Raw genomic sequence first — 9,816 nt, 5'->3', positions numbered from 1 at the left:
AGTTCGTGGCGGAATTTGCCAAGATGACTTCATGTCCCTGCGTGATTTAATGTGATGACGCAGTTTAGTTAAAAATGAAGTTCTATATAATGCCTAAAGTTTAAAAGGTCATTGCCAACGGTTTCTTTGCTGGTGGAGAGTGAAGAAAAGTTTGGAAGGTAAAAATCGAGGGGAACCGATTTTCGAAGGTGGAAAAGTTCGACCTTATTTGATCCTCATTCGGAAGGATTTCGTTGACTATTCTCGCTGTTAATCTCTGGGATGACCAGAAAGGATTGAGAATAGTGTGGAAAGAAAGGTCAGTACCTTTAAGCCGTTATATTTTATAAAATTCTTCGTGGGAAAGTTCGACGCCGGGGAATCGAAGGACAACGACGTGGAAGGGAATTTAAATCGCCTTAAAAAAAACTCCTTTTAAAAGGACTGTGAGCTTTTGAACTTTCGGCATACCGCTTTAAAGAACTGTTTTATTTTCAATACCGCTTTAAAGAACTGTTTTTTTTCAATACCGCTTTAAAGACTGTTTGAACATGCAGCGCTATTAAGAACTGTGAATGTGTCGCACAGCAGCTGAGTTCCGATTACGTTTGGGTTTGTTTACTTTTGAGGGGGTTTGTTTCAGTGTTTAATAAACGTGTTATTTGTTATAAAAACCCTTGCCTATCTCATCTATATTTATTGTTGCCTGAATACGTAACAGCACAAGTAAAGGAATTGAGAAGTTTTATTGAAATGATGACGTCTCAGTATAAAAGAGAATACACAGTTAATGAATGAATTGCGATTTCTTCTCAAAGCCCTTAAGAAAAAGCCAACTCCAGAGTTTCAGTTCACTGATGCGGACCAGACAAAACAAGGAGAAAACGAAACACAAGAACTGTGTGAACCACGTAGGTCTGCTCGTGCTCATTGTTACGTATTCAGGCAACAATAATTATAGATGAGTTAGACGAAGGGTTTTATAACAAATAACACGTTTATTAAACACTGATAACAAACCCCCTTCAAAAGTAAACAAACCCAAACAATGACCCGAAACCAGCTGCTGGCAGCTGAATCAAACAGTTCTTAATAGCGTTGCAGTCCCAAACAGTCTTTAAAGCAGTATTGAAAAGAACTCAGTTCGTTAAAACGGTATGCCGAAAGAAAACAGACTTTAAAACGATATGCCGACAGTTCAAAAGCTCACGGTATTTTTAAAAGGAGAGACTTTTTAAAGCGATGTAAATTCTCTTCCACGTCGATGTCCTTCGATTCCCAGCGTCGAACTCCCACGTCGAATTTTATTAAATATAACAACTTAAAGTGACTGACCTTCCTTCCACAATATTCTCAATCTTCCGCTTTTTCCAGCGGAGACTATCATGAGAATAGTAAACGAAATCCTTCCGAATGAGGATCACACAAGGTCGAAGTCAATCCATCGAAAATCGATTTTTCTCGATCTCCATTTTCCAAACTTCTCTTCACTCTCCATCAGCAAAGAAACCGTTGGCTCTGACCTTTTAAACTTTAGGCATTATATAAAACTTCATTTTTAACTAAACTGCGTCATCACATTAAATCACACAGTAACATGAAGTCATCTTGGCAAATCCTGCCACGAACTGCCCCACCTGACAGGGTGGGTCTCCCTTTTATACCCTGTAGAAAAAACCTGTCACATGACCTCTACTGGCGGGAAAATGACATCACTCCACCATTACCTCATGTCCAGTATAACTTCAACCCCAGTCACGTGACAAGGGTACCACTGTCACGTGTCACGGGTACGTAACACCTCCCTCCAAAAAAAAAACATTTTTGGTCTGACAAGAACAAAAATTTTAACAATTACTTACAAGAAAAAAACCCAAAAAAAAACAAAGGTATAAATTATATAACATACACAATATACAATACAGTAGGAGTGTTACAATAAAAAAAAAACCACTCCAAAAAAAAACATTGTACATTCAACATCGAGATAGACAATCAGCAACCACATTATCTTTACCTTTAATATGAGTTATCACAATATTGTACTCTTGTAACATCAAACTCCAATTTAACAATCTTCTGTTTTTGTTTTTCATCTTACTCAGAAAAACTAACGGATTATGATCAGTGTAAACAATAAGTGGTTTTTGAGTTGTACCAACATATACCTCAAAATATTCCAAAGCTAAAACAAGAGATCACAATTCTTTTTCTATTGTTGAATAGTTTCTTTGATGCTTATTAAATTTCTTAGAAAAGTAAGCTACTGGATGATCAACCTCATCACCCTCATTCCTTTGCATCAATACTGCTCCCGCAGCTTCATCACTAGCATCTACAGCTAATGAAAAAGGTTTTTCAAAGTCAGGTGCCTTAAGCACAGGTTGTTGACATATCATTGTTTTCAATTTTTCAAATGCTTCCTGACAAAACACTGTCCACACAAACTTCACATTCTTCTGCAGAAGGTTAGTTAATGGAAGGGCAACATTAGCAAAATTCTTACAAAATTTTCGATAATATCCTACCATTCCCAAAAACCTTCTGAGAGTTTTTTTCCCCGTTGGAGTGGGAATTTCCAAAATTGCCTGAACTTTTGCCTGAACAGGAGCTACCTTACCTTGACCTACAACATAACCAAGGTAAGTCACAGTAGCATGTCCAAATTCACTCTTGGCTAAATTAATAGTCAAGTTAGCTTTTGAAAGCTTTTCAAACAATTTCTCCACCGCAATTATGTGTGCTTCCCAAGTATCATTTCCTGTCACTAAATCATCAATATAAGCATCAGTATCTTTCAATCCCTGAATCACAGAATTAATCATCCTCTGAAAAGTACCTGGGGCATTCTTCATCCCAAATGGAAGAACATTATACTCATATAACCCAGATGGAGTTACAAATGCAGAAATCTCTCTACCTCTGTCCGTTAACGGAACACACCAATACCCTTTCAATAAATCAATCTTTGTAAGGAACTTTGCTTTTCCAACCTTATCTACACAATCATCTACTCTAGGAATTGGATATGCATCTGTTTTCGTTACAGCATTCACCTTCCTATAGTCCGTACAAAACCTAATACTACCATCAGGTTTTGGCACCATTACACATGGCGAACTCCAATTCGAGTTAGAATGTCTAATAATATCATTCTCTAACATGTATTCAATTTCTTTCTCAGCAAGTTCACATTTTTCCATATTCATTCTATATGGATGTTGTTTAATAGGTTTGGCATCTCCAACATCTACATCATGTGAAGCTATAGTAGTCCTTCTCGGAACATCTGGAAACAAATCCTTATACTTAAAAATCAATTCCTTCATCTGTTGTTTCTGCTCTAGCTGTAAATGTGCTAATTTCTCATCCATATTTTCCAAAATAGTCGAATTAGGTAACCTAACAGAAACAATGTTAGATTTAGAATGAAAGTCAGATGAATCATCTATCATGTTCCCAGTTAAATCCAACTCATTCTCACTAACCACAACAGTCACAGTATCAGATTGTTTCTCAAAATATGGTTTAATCATATTTATGTGGCAAAGTTGTGTTGACCTTCTACGATCTGGAGTTTTTATTACATAATCCACATCATTAACTCTAGACACAATTTCATAAGGTCCATGAAATCTAGCTTGTAAAGGATTTGTCTGCACTGGGAAAAGAACCAACACCTTATCTCCAGGCTTAAACATCCTCATCCTAGCTTCCTTATCATACCAAGTCTTCATTTTCTCCTGAGCCAACTTTAAATTTTCCTTGGCTAAGCTACAAGCTCTATGTAACCTGTCCTTAAATTTCAAAACATAGTCCAACAAATTAGTATGCACTTCCTTACTAATCCACTGTTCCTTCAATAAAGCTAAAGGTCCTCTAACTCTATGTCCAAACACAAGTTCAAATGGACTAAACCCTAAAGATTCCTGTACCGATTCCCTCACTGCAAATAAAAGTAAGTTTATACTCTCATCCCAGTCACCTTCATTCTCCACACAATATGTCCTAATCATATTCTTGAGAGTAGAATGAAACCTCTCCAAGGCACCTTGCGATTCTGGATGGTATGCAGACGAAGTAATTTGCTTAGCTCCCAATTTATAAACTATCTGTTGAAACAATCCAGACATAAAATTACTACCTTGATCAGTTTGTATTTCCTTAGGCAATCCAAAATAAGTAAAGAATTTTATAAGAGCCTTCGTCACAGTTTTAGCTTTTATATTCCTAAGTGGTACTGCCTCTGGAAACCTAGACGAAGTACACATGATAGTCAACAAATACTGATAACCAGTTTTTGTCTTTGGTAATGGACCAACACAATCTACAATAACTTTAGAAAACGGTTCACCAAATGCTGGAATAGGTTGTAATGGAGCTACTGGTGTAACCTGATTTGGTTTACCCACAATTTGACAAGTATGGCACGTCTTACAAAACATCGCCACATCTTTTCTTAAACCAGGCCAGTAAAAATGTTTTAAAATCTTGTCCACAGTTTTCCTTACCCCTTGATGTCCACCTAAAGGCACACTATGAGCTAAAGTCAAAATCTCATTCCGATAAACTTTAGGAACAACCACCTGGTAAACAACATTCCATTCCTCACTTGCAGGAATTGTAGGCGACCTCCACTTCCTCATCAACACTCCTTTTTCCAAATAATATCCTACTGACACCTTCTCAATTTCACTACCTAGTAAAGCTTGTTCCCTTAATTTTACAATCTCAGGATCTCTATTCTGCTCTGCTATCATCTCCTTCCGAGACAGAGATAAATCTTCATAGTCAGACTTACTCCCAGAATCTTGTTCAAACAACGAAGGTAAGAAAGTCTCTGACACATCCTCAAAACTCAAATCCTGAGTTGAACAGTCATGAGTAACAACCTCATTCTGCACATCATTTTTTTTAGCCATAGCTCTAGTCACAACACAAGAAAAATCTGTGTTAGAATTCACCTCTGGTTCCTCTGATTCCATTGTCAAATGCACTTCAGGAAAAACTTGTCCACCTGCCAAGTCATTACCTAACAATAAAGAAATACCCTTCACAGGTAAGCTATGCTGTAATCCTACCTTAACAAATCCTGTAACTAACCCTGACTTTAAATTTACTTCATGTAAACGTACAGGCATAAAATCACTTCCAACACCTCTTATGTAATTTACCTCACCAGTATCACTCTCTTCATTAAACTTCAACACACTATCTAACATCAGTGATTGAGAAGCTCCAGTATCCCTAAGAATCTTTATTGGCACCAGAGTAGATCCTTCTTTCAAGGATACAAACCCTTCAGTTATAAAATGATCATATCCCTTTCTAACTTTGTCAGACTCTAACAAATCCTCATTTGTGTTTACCAAACCCTGTAACTTTACAGGTGCTTTAGTATGTTGCACACAAGCATCCGGAACTGCTTCCTTCTCTTTCTTTTTCAATTTGAAACAGTTAGCTATTACATGGCCAGGCTTCTTACAATAGTTACAAATAAGACCAAACAGTTTTTCCTTCACAGGTTTTCCTTCCTCCTTACCTCTCTCATTAACCTCTGATTTAATTTCTAATTTACCTGGAGTCTCCATATTATTTTTCCTCTTGAAAATTCTACCCTGAGGAAATTTATTCTTATGGATTAAAACATACTCATCAGCTAATCTAGCACAGTCCTGCAATTTATCAGTATCCCTCTCATTTAAGTAGGTCCTTACTTCAACAGGAATGCTTCTTTTAAATTCCTCCATCAAAATCAGCTCTCTCAATGTATCATAGTCCTCATTTACATTTTTAGAAGAAACCCATCTCTCAAAACACATAGCTTTATCATAGGCAAATTCCACATAAGTCTTTTCCACAGACTTTTTCAAACTCCTGAATCTTTCCCTGTACGCTTCTGGGACCAATTCATACGATTTGAGAATATTTTCTTTCACAATAGCATAATCTAATGCTTGCGCAGCAGTTAAAGCTGTGTAAACCTGTTGTGCCTTGCCTTTGATTACACTCTGTAATAACACTGACCATTTATCTTTCGGCCACTCTGACATCCGAGCAATAGTTTCAAAATGTTGAAAATATCTTTCCACTTCTGTTTCACTAAATGGAGGAACCAATTTAATTTCTTGGCTAGCAACAAACGGTTTTTTAGAATCAGCAGACTGTTCTACAGACCTTAATTTCGCCATTGCAGATTCAAAATCTCTCTGCTTTTGCTCAGCTTCCAATTTACACCTTTCTAACATCATTTGTTCAATTTGCAACTGCATCTCCAGATTACTTATTGGAAACGATTCTAAAATCGATTCTTCAAAATGACCCGAAGCCACAAAATGTGATGCGATTTTTCTCTGTATTACAGCTTTTGATGTAGTTGGCAAAATCCCTTTAAGATGCAACCGATTAGCAAGTTCAGAGACTTCAGTTTTTTTCGCCTTCGCTAACAAATCCGCGACTGGCGAATCCAGAAACTCATCAATATTCATCGTTGCCGAATACCACTCACAAGCCAAACAAACAAAAAGAATCGAGCAATCCCCGTTACCAAAACACCGATTCAAAATTCAAAAAGCTTATTAAACTCAAACAAATTCAATTCCGGACGTAGCCCCCATATTTATGTTACGTATTCAGGCAACAATAATTATAGATGAGTTAGACGAAGGGTTTTATAACAAATAACACGTTTATTAAACACTGATAACAAACCCCCTTCAAAAGTAAACAAACCCAAACAATGACCCGAAACCAGCTGCTGGCAGCTGAATCAAACAGTTCTTAATAGCGTTGCAGTCCCAAACAGTCTTTAAAGCAGTATTGAAAAGAACTCAGTTCGTTAAAACGGTATGCCGAAAGAAAACAGACTTTAAAACGATATGCCGACAGTTCAAAAGCTCACGGTATTTTTAAAAGGAGAGACTTTTTAAAGCGATGTAAATTCTCTTCCACGTCGATGTCCTTCGATTCCCAGCGTCGAACTCCCACGTCGAATTTTATTGAATATAACAACTTAAAGTGACTGACCTTCCTTCCACAATATTCTCAATCTTCCGCTTTTTCCAGCGGAGACTATCATGAGAATAGTAAACGAAATCCTTCCGAATGAGGATCACACAAGGTCGAAGTCAATCCATCGAAAATCGATTTTTCTCGATCTCCATTTTCCAAACTTCTCTTCACTCTCCATCAGCAAAGAAACCGTTGGCTCTGACCTTTTAAACTTTAGGTATTATATAAAACTTCATTTTTAACTAAACTGCGTCATCACATTAAATCACACAGTAACATGAAGTCATCTTGGCAAATCCTGCCACGAACTGCCCCACCTGACAGGGTGGGTCTCCCTTTTATACCCTGTAGAAAAAACCTGTCACATGACCTCTACTGGCGGGAAAATGACATCACTCCACCATTACCTCATGTCCAGTATAACTTCAACCCCAGTCACGTGACAAGGGTACCACTGTCACGTGTCACGGGTACGTAACATCATAAACCCCCAGAGACTGATGGAGACAAGTTAAATTATGCGTTTGTTTTGATTAATGTTGCAAATTGTTTTTCTTTTTAGGAAATGAAGATGTGCTGATATCACATGTAAGAACGCGATTGAGAGTTTGAAGCATGCGCAAAAATTACAATGATCCAGAAACGGTATGGTGAAAACGTGGTTGCTATTGTAAACAAGTTCTAGTTTTAATTCTTCCAGAATATGGTTTGTTCTTAGTAACCCACGGTACGTATAAAGAACACAAGGGCCTACAGCATTTTTGGGCGTGTTGCTTTGTTTGCAGCACGGCATCTGCAAATTTTTTCGTGTTGGCTCTTCTCTGCAGATTTGGTACGAGTCGCTGAGTGCTTCCAGTACTACGTTTTTTCTCACCTTACATTCTGTAGTTTGTCTTCTCCATCTCTTCTTAAATAACAAGATCAGGCGTAATTTGTTAGAAGCTCACTTGTTATTTTGTTGAGAGAAAGGAATGACTCGAGACTGCTTTCAAACGATCTATTAAAATTGTAACCTTGAATTAAGTGGGAACCGGCAGACCTCGATGCATGAACTCATTGCTGTAAGACTACACAAACAAAAGCAATTTAAGGTTATGTTCACAAGCACCTGTTCATTCTGCTTTTATATTGAAAATCAGGGGAGAGCGCGAACGCAGTCCCCCACTACTACAAATTTTGCAGTCGAGTATCCCGCATTTGGGGACATCGCAGGCGTCAGCACACCGGACGTGCAATGGGATAGCCTCGTCCTGGGAGAGCAAACAGAGCACTGCACCGATCAGCGCGAGCAGAGCAGAAATACAAATCACTCATTGACTCTGAATCCTTAGTCAGGAATAAATTTACTATAAAACACTTGTTGACTCATTCCTTTACCAGCGTTTTCATTACTGTGTAGCGGGGTGCTACGCGCAGCGCTGAAATTACGACACGGAGTCGATAAACTGCAGCCACAGAATCAGTTTATTTCAAAAAAACAGTCTTGCTTTAAAGCCTGTCTCCCCCACTCAATACTTCGAGAGGCACGTAACTGAAACCCCTTGAGGCTATCTCCCTTTGTCGCTGGCTCTGGCTAATTGTCAGCCGGTTCGAGTGAGCTAGTAATTGGGTCGCCACATAACCCCCCCCCCCCCAGAACCGGCGGTACACCCCCCAATGTCCACAGTCTGGGCCGGGCCCTGTTTGGGAGGTCGGCCTCAGCGCCACGGTGCCGGAAATTCGACCGGTTGCGCCAAGTCTACATGGGCCGGTTTGAGTCGGTCCACCGTGAAAACCTCCTCTCTCCCCCCAACGTCCAGCACGAACGTGGACCCGTCGTTTCGGATCACCGTAAACGGCCCCTCGTAGGGCCGTTGCAGCGGTGGCCAATGCCCGCCCCGGCGTACAAACACAAACTTACAGTTCTGCAGATCTTTGGGTACGCAGGTCGGGTGCTGCCCATGCTGCGAAGTGGGTATGGGGGCCAGGGCACCGAGTCTCTCGCGTAGTCTGCCCAGGACCGCTGGGGGTTCTTCCTCTCGCCCCCTTGGGGCTGGTATGAACTCCCCGGGAACGACCAGGGGCCGACGAAGCCTGCAGATCGTCTTTGGGCGCCGTGCGGACGCCGAGTAGGACCCAGGGAAGCTCGTCCGCCCAGTTAGCTCCTCGCAGGCGCGCCATGAGAGCCAACTTCAGGTGGCGGTGGAAACGCTCCACCAGTCCGTTCGACTGTGGGTGGTAGGCAGTGGTGTGGTGCAGCTGAGTCCCCAACAGGTTGGCCATCGCTGACCAGAGGCTGGAGGTGAACTGGGCGCCTCTGTCGGAGGTAATGTGGGCCGGGACACCAAAGCGGGACACCCAGGTGGCGATCAGCGCCCGGGCGCAAGATTCGGAGATGGTGTCGGTGAGTGGGACCGCCTCTGGCCATCTTGTGAACCGGTCCACGATAGTGAGGAGGTGCTGCGCCCCGCGCGACACTGGCAGGGGGCCCACGATATCCACATGAATGTGGTCGAAACGCCGGTGGGTGGGGTGGAACTGCTGCGGCGGGGCCTTGGTGTGTCGCTGCACCTTGGCCGTCTGGCAGTGCAGGCACATTCTGGCCCAATCACGGACCTGCTTGCGGAGTCCGTGCCAAACGAACCTGCTGGAGACCATCCGGACGGTAGTGCGGATGGAGGGGTGGGCCAAGTTATGAATGGAGTCGAACACACGTCGTCGCCAAGGTGCCGGGACGACGGGACGGGGCTGGCCAGTGGCGACATCACAGAGTAGGGTCCTCTCACCTGGGCCTACGGGGAGGTCCTGGAGCTGCAAACCGGAGACTGCGGTTCTGTAACACGGGAT

At 41.3% G+C, this 9,816-nt stretch overlaps 1 pseudogene; it reads right to left on the bottom strand.

Moving 5' to 3' along the window:
* Window positions 1–8,127: 8,127 nt before the first annotated feature.
* Window positions 8,128–8,264, bottom strand: LOC140722303 (U1 spliceosomal RNA; annotated as a pseudogene).
* Window positions 8,265–9,816: the final 1,552 nt, after the last annotated feature.

The sequence above is a fragment of the Hemitrygon akajei genome, chromosome 2 (assembly GCF_048418815.1).
Source record: "Hemitrygon akajei chromosome 2, sHemAka1.3, whole genome shotgun sequence".
NCBI lineage: Eukaryota > Metazoa > Chordata > Chondrichthyes > Myliobatiformes > Dasyatidae > Hemitrygon > Hemitrygon akajei.
This window is presented reverse-complemented; position numbering and strand designations above follow the sequence as displayed.